Genomic DNA, 18,551 nt, shown 5'->3' with positions numbered 1-18,551 from the left:
TAAGCAATTTGTTTGTTTATGCTGTAATTGACAGACCTAGTACAAGAAACAAGCCAAGTGAAACAGTATTGACTAATTCGATGGCAATACAAGCTAATCTACTTAGCTAGTAGGTGACCATCCAATCCATGATGCAGCAGCAGGTGCAAATATGATATGATGTGAACAAGAAGCTAGCTGGAGAGGTTGGGGATGAAACCAAAATTACAAACCATTGGCGGACCTCACATCACCACTGTTTTATCGATTTATAAGCAACTGGAAACTATGCAGAGCAGAGCAGACCGAACAGTAAAAGAATTATCAAGTAGGGCAAAACAGCAGCGTGGCCATCAACTCATAGCCCTGAAGAAAGAAAGAACCAATAGGGTCAGCTACTTATTTATTCAGAATTGAGAGTTGAGCAATCATTAGAAAACTAAAGATACTGCTCAGCTAACTAAATAACACATGATTCAGTCACATGGTATAATTCTGACTATAATATAAGCAAAGAACTAAAGACACTACATACTTAGAACTCAACTGAAAGTGAGAATGATTTGATTCTATGCAAACAATCTGATTTTATTTGTTTATATTAGTAAAAACAAGTCTATCAGGTAAGATCAAGAACACTAATACTAACACAGACATATCTTCCTTTATGTGAACAAGTGCGCTTCCTTCATTAATTAGTAGTAATTGTTCCATGCTAATACAAGCACAAGCCCTAGCCTATCAAAGTCTGAATCTAATTAAATCGCACCATGGACGTGTCATATCACCAAGGCAAGTACTAGTAAATCTTTGCATCATTTTTCAGATAGATAAAAATGTAGTTGTACTCATCCTAACAGAAACAATGGATCAATATGCATTAGCAGCAGCAGAAATTGACCCTAGCTAATAATCTTTCACATACCCAGTAACATAATAATATGTGCATTCCACAACAGTAACAGTCCAAAAAATATGAACCTTAGGAACAACAATCTGTCCAAAAGAATCACATCGGGAGGGGAACTGGAAGATGGACCTTAGGAAGTGCGCCAGGATTGAACTCGTGCAAGGCCACTTGGTTCTCCAACACCCACGTCCTGCAGCAAGGGAAACCACATCCATCCGGCTGCTGCTGCTCGTCCATGGCTGGGCGTCCTACATCCATCCGGCTGCTGCTGCTCATGCATGGCAGGAAACCACATCACATGTCAGTCAAGGGAAGTATTTGTGAAGTCAGCCTTGCAATCTTTTGTAATGCATAAAACATAAGAGCCTTTCAGATATTTGATGTGTTGGATTAGGAAGCAAGTGAACATAAGATTCAGTGTTCCTCATGCTGGCTAGTTGCTGCTCTAACTAGCTTTTATGGTCAAAGTAACTAGACTAACAGTAGGGTAATTCATGGTTTCGACTAACAGTTATACTACCTGTGTACTAAATTAAATTAAATCAGTACACACTTGATCTTCTATGTTTGGAGGATCAGGTTGGTTAAACAGATACAGTGGATGGAACATAGCAGAGATAGGCTAGTATAGCTCCAGTTTTAGTCATCCCAAAGGAATATTCATAGCAAAGCAAGATAGGTTGAAGCTAGACAAGCGGATTTCGAGTGTTGATAAGCACCAGAATGCTAGCAAATTAGCCTATATTTATATGTTCACTTCTCTTTATAATTCACTGATGCAAAGGTGCAAATCTTCATCCTTCTTTAATGACGACACAGATAAACAAGTTTTATCCAAAAAAGGTGTCTAAACAATTCAATCACTGATCCCTGACCTGCATGGATCAGGCGCATGTAGAAAACTGAGTGAACAAGGCCATGCGAGCTCACCTAATCGAGCTAGTGTTGCACACTAGGATGCCTTGGACGAGGGCGGCAGGGTCGGTTGAGGACCGCAGCGGCAGAGGCGACTGTGCCTGCAGCGGCGGAGGCCCCGCCTTCATCTGACGCTGTCGAGGGCGGCAGATCTGTCGAGGTACACGGCGGCGGCAGCTGCTGCGTGGGGGGCTGTGGCCGGCGTGTAGCTTGGGTGGATCCTCCTTGAGGAGCTTGGCCTTGGCGCGGCGGATCTCGGCGTTGAGCACGCACCGTCGATGGTGGGAGAGGCGTCCGCCCGAGCAAATCAATGAGAAGGGGTCAGAGGTCGTGGCCATGCGAGGGAAATCGCCAGTAAAACGACTCAGCTGCGAGAGGAGACGGACCTGATTTGGCCGGCAGGGACCGCTGCGTGTCCTCGCCATCGAGGATCTAGCCGCCGTCTCGCTCGCACGGCCTAGATCCGCCCGCCGCATCGTGGTCGGAGTGGAGAAGATGGCGAGGTCGGCGGTGGAGCCGAAGGGGCCGGAGACGGAGGCTGGCCGCACCGGGGACGCCATGAGATGCTCTGCGATCCGCGGGCGAGGAGCGAGGCAATGACGAGCAGGCGCGCGGGCGCGAACGGCAGGAGCAGGTGGTCGTCCATGAAGGCGAGGAGGAGCGGCTTGAGGTGGGAGGGGAGGTCGCGGCGGGATCGGCCGCCGTAGGTGGCGGCGGCGGTCCAATGGAGGGAGAGGGGAGAGGGGTTAGGGTTTGGGCTGCGGATCATGGAGGGAGGAGTGGTGTGCGGGGGAGAGGGGGAGAGGGGGAGGAGTGGTGTGCGGTGGGTGAGTGGTGGCATTCGTCCACTGATAGGTGGGCCCGCGAGGAATTAGGCCCACATGTCAGTGTCCTCAACGACGTGTGGTGTAGGTGAGGGGAGCTGCTTTCGGGTGGGTGTGGGTGGGGAGAGGATGAGGGTGTGGGCCGTTGGATCTGGCAGTATCCGACGGTCTGTAATGCTTGATCCGCGTGACATGCCCATAGACCAATCAGAACGAAGTGTGGGCTTATGACCATCTAAAATTGTCGTAATTGATTAACAATAGGCGCTACCAACACAGCACCACAGCGCCCGGCGAAACTCCATTGCAGCATGAGCTCCAACGCAGCACCAGGATGCCCGATGGTAAGTTTCCTTCTCTTTTTATGACAATGTTAGTTAAGTTTTCAAATAATTAGTAGTGTTATTCCTTGAATAACGAAAAATCAATTTTCCATTTTTGGAGTGCCCAAAATGAGTTTTTCTTATGAAGGACCTACCATATATTTGTTGCAAAATTGGACCAAATCAATTTTCTAAAATACTAGGACATATTTAATGCATAATTGACCAAATGGTTGGGTGTCAAAAGCTTTTATCCACCTCTCGTGAAAAAGACAAACTTCTGCCGATTCAGCTGGAAGCGGGTCAAATTTAAACTGCGACTGCCTCATAGTTTGTTATTTGTTTTTCCCAAAAATCATTTTTAGGTACAAAAGTATCTATTTAATCAGAGAAACACCAAAAGTTTTCCAAGATTCAACCACTAGCTAGGAACGATCATGCCCGCCCTTTTGACCGCATTTTGAACCGGGCTTAAAAATTCCAAAAAAATTCAAAAAATTGGAAAACCATCACATTGTGTCATTATATGTGGCCAAGTTGCCAGGAAAAATCATAAACTTGTGATACGATAATTATTTTTAAAAAGTGTTCACAGAAAGGAGCTATCATATGAGGAGATCAATGGCTTTCATGCCAGATTATCAATCTTATGGCCACATTCATGGCATAGTTTGTTCAAATGATCTCATATTGTGCACAAGGGTGCATATTGGAATGGCAAACAATGTTGATTTGGGGAGTTTTCACTTTCATTGCACAAAGGAGCCATTTTCCATTTTTCGAGTGCCCCAAATGAGGTTTTTTGTGAAGAACCTACCAAATAATTATTGCAAAACTGGACCAAATCATTTTTCTAAAATACTAGGCCATATTTAGTGCACAATTGACCAAATGGTTGGGTGTAAAAAAATTTGATCCACCTCTCGTGAAAAAGACAAATTTCCACCGATTCAGCTGGAAGCGGGTCAAATTTGAACTGTAGCTTCCTTCTAGTTTGCTATTTATTTTTTCCAAAAATCATTTCTAGGTACATAAGTATATATTTTATCAGAGAAACACCAAAAAAATTCCAAGATTCAACCACTAGCTAGGAACGGTCATTCCCGCCGTTTTGACCGCATTTTGAAACGGGCATAAAAATTTCAAAAAAATCAAAAAATTGGGAAACCTTCGCATTGTGTCATTATATGTGGCCAAGTTCCCAGGAAAAATAACAAACTTGTAATACAGCAATTATTTTAAAAAAGTGTTGTCAAAATCGAGCTATCACGTGTGGATATCAATGGCTTTCAAGCCAAATGATCAATCTTATGGCCACATTCATGGCATAATTTGTTAAAATGATCCCATATTGTGCACAAGGGTGTATATTGGAATGGCAAACAATGTTGCCTAAGGAAGTTTTCATTTTCTTTGGACGAAAAAACCATTTTCCATTTTTCGGGTGCCCAAAAGGAGGTTTTTTTGTGAAGGACCTCCCAAATAATTGTTGCAAAATTGGACCAAATAATTTTTATAAAATACTAGGCCATATTTAATGCACAATTGACAAAATTGTTGGGTGTCAAAAGTTTTAATCGACCTCTGGTGAAAAAGACAAATTCCCGCCGATTCAGTAGGAAGCGGGTCAAATTTGAACTGCAGCTGCCTCATATTTTACTATTTATTTTTTCCAAAAATCATTTATAGTTACATAAGTACCTATTTAATCATAAATACATGGTTTGATGGCGATACGTCGAGGTTTGGGCGGTGGCCAAGGCCCCCAACTCTAGAGTGTGTAAACTCGCATGCCCGACGCGTGGTCACCGCGTGACCGTGGCGTTGCCATGTGTTCTGGGCAGCCTAGGCATGTCTAGTGGGTTGGGCACTCCCCAGGTAGGTTCTAGGAAGAAAATTACAACATAAGTTTCTCACGAGGAGACCAATCGATGCTCAAAGATGAATTAGCAGCCAAGTGTTTTATTAGCGGTACGGGAAATGCACATGGCCAATGGGCGTGAGTTTTTGCTGAGGATGATCGTCTACTAAGAAGAATGTCTTCGCAAATTTTCAGATCAAAATGAGGATCCTAGGTGGTACTTGCTTTGCAAAGTACCACACTGGACAGAAATATGAATGTTGAAGCTGGGCTCAAAATAACGAATGGATTGAGCTGAAATTTGGTGGAGGATGGTTATTTGGGCATTGGAAAGCACCGTAGAAAATTGATACCATTTGGACATGCCAAAGTGGTACTTCCTTCACAATGCTCTTCTATGGACAGAAACTTGGGAAAACTAGTGAGAGAAATTGGATGAATGAAATGAGCTCAAATTTGGTGTAGGTACGTTACATAGGTATGGTTATGCCTTGGTAGATTTTCAGATCATTTGGGTAAGCCTAGCTAGTACTTACTTCACAAAGCTTCTCTCGAGGTAGAAACTTTGAAACTTTCCTGAGAAAGATTGACTAAGAAAATGGAGCTGAATATTATCATGTGGCAATGATTTCGGTATGGAAGAGTGCCCAAAGAGTTTGAGGTTAATAGGAGGGGTCTAGATAACACTTGCTTTGCAACGTGCCAATTTGGCCATAAAATATAAATTGAACCTGGGCTCACATAGATAATTTGCCTGAGCTACAATTTGGAGGAGGGTGATAATTTGGGCATATGAAGAAACTGTATAAATTTCATGTCATTTGGATATATAAAAAAGGTACTTCCTTCACAATGCTTCTAGGTGGACAAAAACTTGGGAAATTTGCCGAGGAAGATTTGCTAGGCAAGTGGAGCTGAATTTTGTCATGCGGTAATGATTTGGATAGGAAAGAGTGACCAAAAATTCCGAGGGCAATCAAGAATATATAAATAGCACTTCCTTCATAAAGTGCTGTCGTGAACAGAATAGGAAAATGAATATTATTGAATTAGTTTTGAACTAGGCAAGGAAGGATTTTTACATATTTGATGAATATATGACCCAAAGAATTTATGAGATTTTTTTGTGAATTTTGGGAATGATAGAAATATAGCTTGCTTCACAACCTAGGGCAAGAACTGCCACATGGACATGACACATAGGCAAAACTGATGAGATGGCGCCTAGTCATCACAACCCACCACAATCTACAAGGCTATGACCATCTATATTGGTCATTAACAACTAGAAATAAGGCAGCGGACTAGCACTGTTTGCTTTGTGACCATTTCGTGTAAGGAAATTACGACCTTTCTGACCAAAATAGTCGCAATGGTTTAGGGTTTGGAGCCCCCTGAACAGCTTTTGACCAATTGGTCTAAAATGGTCATAAATTTATGACCAATTCTTCGAGGGTCACTGACAGAAGGTCATAAGTTGACATATTTCTTGTAGTGGATGATTGCAATGGAGGAGTGACGTACCATAGCACACTGTATAGGCTCACTGCTGCCTCTCCTTTTTTTGCGATGTTCCATGAAATTGCCACATACATCTTGTACTTTTTCATTGTGTAACCCTATCTGCAAGTTGACACGGCTAATTTCAGACATCTCTACATGATACTACATTGCATATCCCTTGCGCATATTTAAACCACCAATTAACGATTGTGTGCGTACCATAAACTAGCCATGACTCTGTATGCTGGACTAGCAGGCACTCTAAGGGAGCCTAATGTAGTGCACTGGAATTCCTACATGCCACCTACGATTTTATGTATTGTACTGCCCCTGTTCCTAAATATATGTCTTTGTAGAGATTCCAGTATGGACCACATACAGATGTATATAAATGCATTTTCGAGTGTAGATTCACTCATTTTGCTCCGTATGTAGCCTATAGTGGAATCTCTAGAAATACTTATATTTAGGAACGGAGGTACGAGGTAGTATCATGTATGACATCTAAATATCTAATTTAGCAGCCAGTAGTAGAAATCATTGTCTGCACAAAGGGATTACTGGTCGAAAATCCTAGCAAAGCAAGCTGGCAGGCACAGAACAATACAAGAGAGAGAGACACGCTTACAAGATCATAGCAATGCCTCAGTCCAGGATCTTGGTTGGCCAAGCTGTTAGATCCAGAAGAAACATCGTCCTTGTAGTTTTTGCCAGCTGCATAACAGGTAACAGCGACCGGTTAGTATATTTGAAGTACATCGGGCAGGTGATGTTGGACGAGTTTAAAGGTGACAAGTACCTAGGCCGTGGCGGGTGCTTGGCATCTCTCCAAACTGTGGGAATCAAGTTAGAAACGTCGAGGGTGATGAGGCTGCGCTGGCTGTCGGGGTCCGGTAAGGAGGTCTAGAACCGTCGAGTAGGGTGTTTGTGGAGCGGCTCCGGTAGGTGTTGGAGAACGTAGTAATTTCAAAAATTTCCTACGCACACGCAAGATCATGGTGATGCATAGCAACGAGAGGGGAGAGTGTTGTCTACGTACCCTCGTAGACCGAAGCAGAAGCATTGACGCAACATAGATGAAGTAGTCGTACGTCTTCCCGATCCGACCGATCCAAGCACCGAAACTACGGCGCCTCCGAGTTCTAGCACACGTTCAACTCGATGACGATCCCCTGGCTCCGATCCAGCAAAGCGTCGGGGAGGAGTTCCGTCAGCACGACAGCATGGTGACGATCTTGATGTTCTACCGTTGCAGGGCTTCGCCTAAGCACCGCTACGATATGACCGAGGTGGAATATGGTGGAGGGGGGCACCGCACACGGCTAAGGAACGATCACGAAGATCAACTTGTGTGTACTAGGGTGCCCCCCTGCCCCCGTATATAAAGGAGCAAGGGGGAGGGCCGGCCGGCCCTTGTGGGCGCGCCAGGCGGAGGAGTAGGACTCCCCTCTTTCCTACTCCTACTAGGAGGGGGAAAGGAAGGGGGAGAGGGAGAAGGAAAGGGGGGCGCCGCCCTCCCTCTCCTAGTCCAATTCGGACCAGAGGGGGAGGGGGTGCGCGGCCCACCCTAGCCACACCTCTCTCTCTCTACTAAGGCCCATAAGGCCCATTACTTCTCCCGGGGGGGTTCCGGTAACCCTCCGTCACTCCGGTTTTCTCCGAAATCACCCGGAACACTTTCAGTGTCCGAATATAGCCGTCCAATATATCAATCTTTATGTCTCGACCATTTCGAGACTCCTCGTCATGTCCGTGATCACATCCGGGACACCAAACAACATTCGGTTCATCAAAATATATAAACTCATAATGAAACTATCATCGTAACGTTAAGCGTGCGGACCCCACGGGTTCGAGAACAATGTAGACATGACCGAGACACGTCTCCGGTCAATAACCAATAGCGGAACCTGGATGCTCATATTGGCTCCCACATATTCTACGAAGATCTTTATCGGTCAGACCGCATAACAACATACGTCGTTCCCTTTGTCATCGGTATGTTACATGCCCGAGATTCGATCGTCGGTATCTCAATACCTAGTTCAATCTCGTTACCGGCAAGTCTCTTTACTCGTTCCGTATTACATCATCTCGCAACTAACTTATTAGTTGCAATGCTTGCAAGGCTTATGTGATGTGCATTACCGAGAGGGCCCAGAGATACCTCTCCGACAATCGGAGTGACAAATCCTAATCTCGAAATACGCCAACCCAACATGTACCTTTGGAGACACCTATAGAGCACCTTTATAATCACCCAGTTACGTTGTGACGTTTGGTAGCACACAAAGTGTTCCTCCGGTACACGGGAGTTGCATAATCTCATAGTCATAGGAACATGTATAAGTCATGAAGAAAGCAATAGCAACATACTAAACGATCGGGTGCTAAGCTAACGGAATGGGTCATGTCAATCACATCATTCTCCTAATGATGTGATCCCATTAATCAAATGACAACTCATGTCTATGGTTTGGAAACATAACCATCTTTGATTAACGAGCTAGTCAAGTAGAGGCATACTAGTGACACTCTGTTTGTCTATGTATTCACACATGTATTATGTTTCCGGTTAATACAATTCTATCATGAATAATAAACATTTATCATGAAATAAGGAAATAAATAATAACTTTATTATTGCCTCTAGGGCATATTTCCTTTAGTCTCCCACTTGCACTAGAGTCAATAATCTAGATCACATCGCCATGTGATTTAACATCAATAGTTCACATCTTTATGTGGTTAACACCCATAGTTCACATTGACATGTGACTAACACCCAAAGGGTTTACTAGAGTCAGTAATCTAGTTCACATCGCTATGTGATTAACACCCAAAGAGTACTAAGGTGTGATCATGTTTTGCTTGTGAGATAATTTTAGTCAACGGGTCTGTCATATTCAGATCCGTAAGTATTTTGCAAATTTCTATGTCAACAATGCTCTGCACGGAGCTATTCTAGCTAATTTCTCCCACTTTCAATATGTATCTAGACCGAGATTTAGAGTCATCTAGATTAGTGTCAAAACTTACATCGTCGTAACCCTTTACGACGAACCTTTTGTCACTTCCATAATCGAGAAACATATCCTTTTTCCACTAAGGATAATTTTGACCATTGTCCAGTGATCTACTCCTAGATCACTATTGTACTCCCTTGCCAAAACCAGTAGTAGGGTATGCAATAGATCTGGTACACAGCATGGCATACTTTATAGAACCTATGGCTGAGGCATAGGGAATGACTTCCATTCTGATTCTATCTTCTGCCGTGGTCGGGCTTTGAGTCTTACTCAATTTCACACCTTGTAACACAGGCAAGAAACTCTTCTTTGACTGTTCCATTTTGAACTACTTCAAAATCTTGTCAAGGTATGTACTTATTGAAAAAACTTTATCAAGCGTCTTGATCTATCTCTATAGATCTTGATGCTCAATATGTAAGAAGCTTCACCGAGGTCCTTCTTTGAAAAACTCCTTTCAAATACTCCTTTATGCTTTGCAGAATAATTCTACATTATTTATGATCAACAATATGTCACTCACATATACTTATCAGAAAGGTTGTAGTGCTCCCACTCACTTTCTTGTAAATACAGGCTTCACCGCAAGTCTGTATAAAACTATATGCTTTGATCAACTCATCAAAGCGTATATTCCAACTCCGAGATGCTTGCACCAGTCCATAGATGGATCGCTGGAGCTTGCACACTTTGTTAACACCTTTAGGATTGACAAAACCTTCTGGTTGCATCATATACAACTCTTCTTTAATAAATCCATTAAGGAATGCATTTTTGTTTATCCATTTGCCAGATTTCATAAAATGCGGCAATTGCTAACATGATTCGGACAGACTTAAGCATAGATACGAGTGAGAAACTCTCATCGTAGTCAACACCTTGAACTTGTCGAAAAACTTTTGCGACAATTCTAGCTTTGTAGATAGTAACACTACTATCAGCGTCCGTCTTCCTCTTGAACATCCATTTAATCTCAATGGCTCACCGATCATTGGGCAAGTCAATCAAAGTCCATACTTTGTTCTCATACATGGATCTCATCTCAGATTTCATGGCCTCAAGCCATTTTGCGGAATCTGGGCTCACCATCGCTTCTTCATAGTTCGTAGGTTCATCATGGTCTAGTAACATGACTTCCAGAACAGGATTACCGTACCACTCTGGTGCGGATCTTACTCTGGTTGACCTACGAGGTTTAGTAACAGCTTGATTTGAAGTTTCATGATCATCATCATTAACTTCCTCACTAATTGGTGTAGGTGTCATAGGAACAGATTTCTATGATGAGCTACTTTCCAATAAGGGAGCAGGTACAGTTACCTCATCAAGTTCTACTTTCCTCCCACTCACTTCTTTCGAGAGAAACTCCTTCTCTAGAAAGGACCTATTATCAGCAACAAATATCTTGCCTTCGGATCTGTGATAGAAGGTGTACCCAACATTTCTTTTGGGTATCCAATGAAGACGCACTTCTTCGATTTGGGTTTGAGCTTATCAGGTTGAAACTTTTTCACATAAGCATTGCAACCTCAAACTTTAAGAAATGACAACTTTGGTTTCTTGCCGAACCACAGTTCATACGGTGTCGTCTCAACGGATTTAGATGGTGCCCTTTTTAACGTGAATGCAGCTGTCTCTAATGCATAACCCCAAAACTATAGTGGTAAATTGGTAAGAAACATCATAGATTGCACTATATCCAATAAAGTACGATTATGACATTCGGACACACCATTATGCTGTGGTGTTCCAGGTGGCACGAATTTGTGAAACTATTCCACATTATTTGAATTTAAGACCAAACTCGTAACTCAAATATTTGTCTCCGCGATCAGATCGTACAAACTTTATTTTCTTGTCACGATGATTTTCTACTTCACTCTGAAATTCTTTGAACTTTTCAAATGTTTCAGACTTATGTTTCATCAAGTAGATATACCCATATCTGCTCAAATCACCTGTGAAGGTCAGAAAATAATGATACTTGCCGCGAGCCTTAACACTTATCGGACCGCATACATCAGTAGGTATTATTTCCAATAAGTCAGTTGCTCGCTCCATTGTTCCGGAGAACGGTGTTTTTAGTCATCTTGCCCAAGAGGCATGGTTCACAAGCATCAAGTGATTCATAATCAAGTGATTCCAAAATCCCATCAACATGGAGTTTCTTCATGCGCTTTACACCAATATGACCTAAACGGTAGTGCCACAAATAAGTTGCACTATCATTATTAACTTTGCATCTTTTGGCTTCAATATTATGAATATGTGTATCACTACGATCGCAATCCAACGAACTATTTTCATTGGGTGTATGACCATTGAAGGTTTTATTCATGTAAACAGAACAACAATTATTCTCTAACTTACATGAATAACTGTATTGCAATAAACATGATCGAATCATATTTATGCTCAACGCAAACACCAAATAACACTTATTTAGGTTTCACACTAATCCCGAAAGTATAGGGAGTGTGCGATGATGATCATATCAATCTTGGAACCCCTTCCAACTCTCATCGTCACTTCACCCTTAACTAGTCTCTGCTCATTCTGCAACTCCCGATTCAAGTTACTAATCTTAGCAACTGAACTAGTACCAAATACTGAGGGGTTGCTATGAACACTAGTAAAATACACATCAATAACATGTATATCAAATATACTTATGTTCACTTTGCCATCCTTCTTATCCGCCAATCACTTGGGGTAGTTCCGCTTCCAGTGACCAGTCCCTTTGCAGTAGAAGCACTTAGTCTCAGGCTTAGGACCAGACTTGGGCTTCTTCACTTGAGCAGCAACTTGCTTGCTGTTCTTCTTGAAGTTCCCCTTTTTCCCTTTGCCCTTTTCTTGAAACTAGTGGTCTTGTCTACCATCAACACTTGATGTTTTTCTCGATTTCTACCTTCATCAATTTCAGCATTACGAAGAGCTTGGGAATCGTTTCCGTTATCCCTTGCATATCATAGTTCATCATGAAGTTCTACTAACTTGGTGATGCTGACTAGAGAATTCTGTCAATCACTATTTTATCTGGAAGATTAACTCCCACTTGATTCAAGCGATTGTAGTACCCAGACAGTCTGAGCACATGCTCACTAGTTGAGCGATTCTCCTCCATCTTTTAGCTATAGAACTTGTTGGAGACTTCATATCTCTCAACTCGGGTATTTGCTTGAAATATTAACTTCAACTCCTGGAACATCTCATATGGTCCATGATGTTCAAAACCTCTTTGAAGTCCCGATTCTAAGCCGTTAAGCATGGTGCACCAAACTATCAAGTAGTCATCATATTGAGCTAGCCAAACGTTCATAACGTTTGCATCTGCTCCTGCAATAGGTCTGTCACCTAGCGGTGCATCAAGGACATAATTCTTCTGTGCAGCAATGAGGATAAACCTCAGATCACGGATCCAATCTGCATCATTGCTACTAACATCTTTCAACTTAGTATTCTCTAGGAACACATATAAAACACAGGGAAGCAACAACGCGAGCTATTGATCTACAACATAGATATGCTAAAACTACCAGGACTAAGTTCATGATAAATTAAAGTTCAATTAATCATATTACTAAAGAACTCCCACTTAGAAAGACATCTCTCTAATCCTCTAAGTGATCACGTGATCCAAATCAACTAAACCATAACCGATCATCACGTGAAATGGAGTAGTTTTCAATGGTGAACATCATTATGTTGATCATATCTACTATATGATTCACGCTCGGCCTTTCGGTCTCAGTGTTCCGAGGCTATATCTGCATATGCTAGGCTCATCAAGTTTAACCTGAGTATTCTGCGTGTGCAAAACTGGCTTGCACCCGTTGTAGATGGACGTAGAGCTTATCACACCCGATCATCACGTGGTGTCTGGGCACGACGAACTTTGGGAACGGTGCATACTCAGGGAGAACACTTTTATCTTGAAATTTAGTGAGAGATCATCTTATAATGCTACCGTCAATCAAAGCAAGATAAGATGCATAAAAGATAAACATCACATGCAATCAATATAAGTGATATGATATGGCCATCATCATCTTGTGCTTGTGATCTCCATCTCCGAAGCACCTCCATGATCACCATCGTCACCGGCGCGACACCTTGATCTCCATCGTAGCATCGTTTTCATCTCGCCAATCTTATGCTTCTACGACTATCGCTACCGCTTAGTGATAAAGTAAAGCATTACAGGGCGATTGCATTGCATACAATAAAGTGACAGCCATATGGCTCCTGCCAGTTGCCGATAACTCGGTTACAAAACATGATCATCTCATACAATAAAATATAGCATCACGTCTTGACCATATCACATCACAACATGCCCTGCAAAAACAAGTTAGACGTCCTCTACTTTGTTGTTGCAAGTTTTACGTGGCTGCTACGGGCTTAGCAAGAACCGTTCTTACCTACGCATCAAAACCACAACGATAGTTTGTCAAGTTGGTGCTGTTTTAACCTTCGCAAGGACCGGGCGTAGCCACACTCGGTTCAACTAAAGTTGGAGAAACTGACACCCGCCAGCCACCTGTGTGCAAAGCACGTCGGTAGCACCAGTCTCACGTAAGCGTACGCGTAATGTCGGTCCGGGCCGCTTCATCCAACAATACCGTCGAACCAAAGTATGACATGCTGGTAAGCAGTATGACTTATATCGCCCACAACTCACTTGTGTTCTACTCGTGCATATGACATCTACGCATAAAACCAGGCTCGGATGCCACTGTTGGAGAACGTAGTAATTTCAAAAATTTCCTACGCACACGCAAGATCATGGTGATGCATAGCAACGAGAGGGGAGAGTGTTGTCTACGTACCCTCGTAGACCGAAGCGGAAGCGTTGACGCAATGTAGAGGAAGTAGTCGTACGTCTTCCCGATCCGACCGATCCAAGCACCGAAACAACGGCGCCTCCGAGTTCTAGCACACGTTCAGCTCGATGACGATCCCCGGGCTCTGATCCAGCAAAGCGTCGGGGAGGAGTTCCGTCAGCATGACGGCGTGGTGACGATCTTGATGTTCTACCGTTGCAGGGCTTCGCCTAAGCACCGCTACGATATGACCGAGGTGGAATATGGTGGAGGGGGCACCGCACACGGCTAAGGAACGATCACGAAGATCAACTTGTGTGTACTAGGGTGCCCCCCTGCCCCCGTATATAAAGGAGCAAGGGGAAGGGCCGGCCGGCCCTTGTGGGCGCGCCAGGAGGAGGAGTAGGACTCCCCTCTTTCCTACTCCTACTAGGAGGGGGAAAGGAAGGGGGAGAGGGAGAAGGAAAGGGGGGCGCCGCCCCCCCCCCTCTCCTAGTCCAATTCAGACCAGAGGGGGAGGGGGCGCGTGGCCCACCCTGGCCGCCCCTCTCTCTCCACTAAGGCCCATAAGGCCCATTACTTCTCCCGGGGGGTTCCGGTAACCCTCCGGCACTCCGGTTTTCTCCGAAATCACCCGGAACACTTCCGGTGTCCGAATACAGCCGTCCAATATATCAATCTTTATGTCTCGACCATTTCGAGACTCCTCGTCATGTCCGTGATCACATCCGGGACTCCGAACAACATTCGGTTCATCAAAATATATAAACTCATAATGAAACTGTCATCGTAACGTTAAGTGTGCGGACCCTACGGGTTCGAGAACAATGTAGACATGACCGAGACACGTCTCCGGTCAATAACCAATAGCGGAACCTGGATGCTCATATTGGCTCCCACATATTCTACGAAGATCTTTATCGGTCAGACCGCATAACAACATACGTCGTTCCCTTTGTCATCAGTGTGTTACTTGCCTGAGATTCGATCGTCGATATCTCAATACCTAGTTCAATCTCGTTACTGGCAAGTCTCTTTACTCGTTCCGTAATACATCATCTCGCAACTAACTTATTAGTTGCAATGCTTGCAAGGCTTATGTGATGTGCATTACCGAGAGGGCCCAGAGATACCTCTCCGACAATCGGAGTGACAAATCCTAATCTCAAAATACGCCAACCCAACATGTACCTTCGGAGACACCTTTAGAGCACCTTTATAATCACCCAGTTACATTGTGACGTTTGGTAGCACACAAAGTGTTCCTCCGGTACACGGGAGTTGCATAATCTCATAGTCATAGGAACATGTATAAGTCATGAAGAAAGCAATAGCAACATACTAAACGATCGGGTGCTAAGCTAACGGAATGGGTCCAGTCAATCACATCATTCTCCTAATGATGTGCTCCCATTAATCAAATGACAACTCATGTCTATGGCTTGGAAACATAACCATCTTTGATTAACGAGCTAGTCAAGTAGAGGCATACTAGTGACACTCTGTTTGTCTATGTATTCACACATGTATTATGTTTCCGGTTAATACAATTCTAGCATGAATAATAAACATTTATCATGAAATAAGGAAATAAATAATAACTTTATTATTGCCTCTAGGGCATATTTCCTTCAGTAGGGTGGACTACGGTGTGGGCGAAGCGGATCTATGGCCGTGGACGAGGGCGTAGGTGAAGCTGCTCCGGTGGTTGGGTTAAGGATGGTGTCGACGATGCGGATCTGCGGCCGTGGACGGGGCGTCAGAAGCTGCTCCGGTGGTTGGGTTAAGGGTGGTGTCGACGATGCGGATCTACGGCCGTGGATGGGGCGTCAGAAGCTGCTCCGGTAGGTTGGATGAGGGTGCGAGGAAGCGGATCTGAGGCCATGGACTTGAGTTGGCAAAGCGGCCCCGGTAGGGTTGAGAATGGTATAGGCGAAGCTACTCCGGTAGGGTTGAGGAAGGTGTCGGCGAAGCAGCTCTGGTAGGGTTGAGGAAGGTGTCAGCGAAGAGGATTAGAGGCCGTCGACGGGGGCGTCGGTGGGGCGGCTCCGGGGGGTGTGGACGAAGCGTCTCCGGTGGGGAGTACGAATGAGCCGCTGCAGATGCGCGACGGTTGACGAGAGTACCGGCGAAGCAGATCCGGCGCCGTGGACAAGGCCGGCACTGAATGGGCTGTGGTACAGTGGTGGATGAGAAGTCTACTTGTTTCTAGGGGGAGGTGGGAGGGGTAGATGTGGCCGCAGAAGCAGATCCGGCGAGGTGGACGCCACTGGCAGTGAATGGGCTATGGTACGCCGGTGGATGAGCAGTCTAGGGTTTCGAGAGGGGAGGGGAGAAAGGGCGATGAAGTACAGACGGCGTGATGTAAGATGCTTTGGTGCTGTGGAGTTAGTCGTTTTTGCGGGAGGGGGAGAGGAAATGGGGGTGTCGTGTAGTGGGGGAACCGGAAGTTACCAAAGCAGCCCCGACCTATCATGTAGATGAGGGCGGTATTGTAACTGTTGGTCTCCGTGCACCAAGGACAAAAGGGGGATTTCGCATGCTAAAGACTAAGGTGGCGGAAATTTTAGAAGGAGGCGGGAGATTTTGCCGCCTGCGGGATCGTTCGTATCCAGTTTCAACTAATTTTGGACCGTGCTAGCGGGAAGGTCATGCTAGACTGTGTACACGGGGCACGCGTCAGTAGTTAATAACTGGTGTGAAGTCCACCCCAGAAAAAAGACAATAACTCGGGATGATGCGCCGATAACTTGGACGTTCACACGGGCGCGGCCAATCGTACGGGTGTAGTGGCGCGTTCACAAAAAAAGGGATCAAACGCTCAGCCTATGTATTTCTCGTGTAAATAGATAATTTAGTGCCATTGGTTATTTACTTTAAACATAATGCATTGACGTGTTAGTGTAGAGGCGCACAAAAAGAAATGGATATTGTAGTCAGCTACTTAAAAGTGTTACCTCATATGATTTCATAGCCTCCATTTCATAAATTGTGTACCGGTTGAATTCATATATGAATATTACATATATTACTTCAAAATATAAACTTAAATCATCCAAGACTAATGAATTTGAATGCAAGAGTAACAATGGTGCATGTTCATGATAGCTACATTGGTTGTTTGAAGAAACATCACTGTAAATTTGGCATGCACAACTAAAAAAGCTTATTTAAATAGAAAAAAAATGTGATATGTGAGTGTCCAATATTTATAGCGTTGAATCGATATTGTACCTTTGGCCATGATATGAAGTAGATATTGACTCATGTTCAAGCGATGCACGTGCACGATCGCTAGATAGTGATACGTGAATGAATTGTGCAATCTCTCTCACACGCATACATATCTCATTTCCCTGTGGGCATCGGAATCACACACGTGCACTTCGTGTATTTCTCTCCCTCCGTCAGGGTTAAATTCGTCTTTGTACCCCGTCCTACAAGTCTCTCACACAGAAACACACACGCTCTCTATGTCTAACACGCCCACCCCTTTAATTCCGCCCACCCACAGCCACTAATGTCTCTCACACATATGCTATCTACCTATCCCTTAATATAGCAAGATATGTGTCACACAAACTCCTTCTCCCTACTAGCAAGATGCCCATGCGTTGCATGGAACATCAAGATGCATTTGTATGAGAAGTTTATCTTGTGGGAGAAAAGGATGAACGAGGGAATGCCTTATTTGCAAATGTGGAGAGGGGTGTGGGTATCTTTTTGCAAAATTGCCATAGTTTCCTTCCTGTCCGTCGGATATAAATCGGATGGCCTATATTGCAGGATGGCAGGAACACCATCATCACCAACTCTGTTTTTTTATAAGAGTAGAGATATGTGAGTGTCACTGCCCCCCCCCCACACACACCCACACTTCCCAACACCGAAGGAGTAGGGTGACACCTCGATCTTGATACTAATCTATCGACTGGCTTCTCTCTCAAACATACACACACACACACTACCCGGCATTGAAGGAGTAGGGTGGCACATCGATCTTGATAATAATCTATCTACTCCTCTTTCAAACACACACACACACAAACACACACACACACACACACACACGCCAGTTGTGCCTCTGTGCCTACCGCGCACACTCTCAATACGTCTTTCTCCCCCCCCCCCCCCCCCCAACAATGACAGCAGAAGGGTGACAACTCGATCTGATCATAATCTGTCAATTGGTTTCTCTCTCAAACATTGTGTCTCGGTGCCTGGCTCGGTAGCTCCCTCGATATGTAGACTTCTCGCGCGCGCACAGCTGTAGTGACGATGACGCTGAACCCAGTGTGCCTTGTTTTTACCGGCCTCATGTGATAGTTTTCACCCTGTTTTCTGTTAATTAACAAGGCAACCTTTTCTTTGTTACTACTAGTGA

Source organism: Triticum urartu, chromosome 7 (genome assembly GCF_003073215.2).
Source record: "Triticum urartu cultivar G1812 chromosome 7, Tu2.1, whole genome shotgun sequence".
Classification (NCBI taxonomy): Eukaryota; Viridiplantae; Streptophyta; class Magnoliopsida; order Poales; family Poaceae; genus Triticum; species Triticum urartu.
This window is presented reverse-complemented; position numbering follows the sequence as displayed.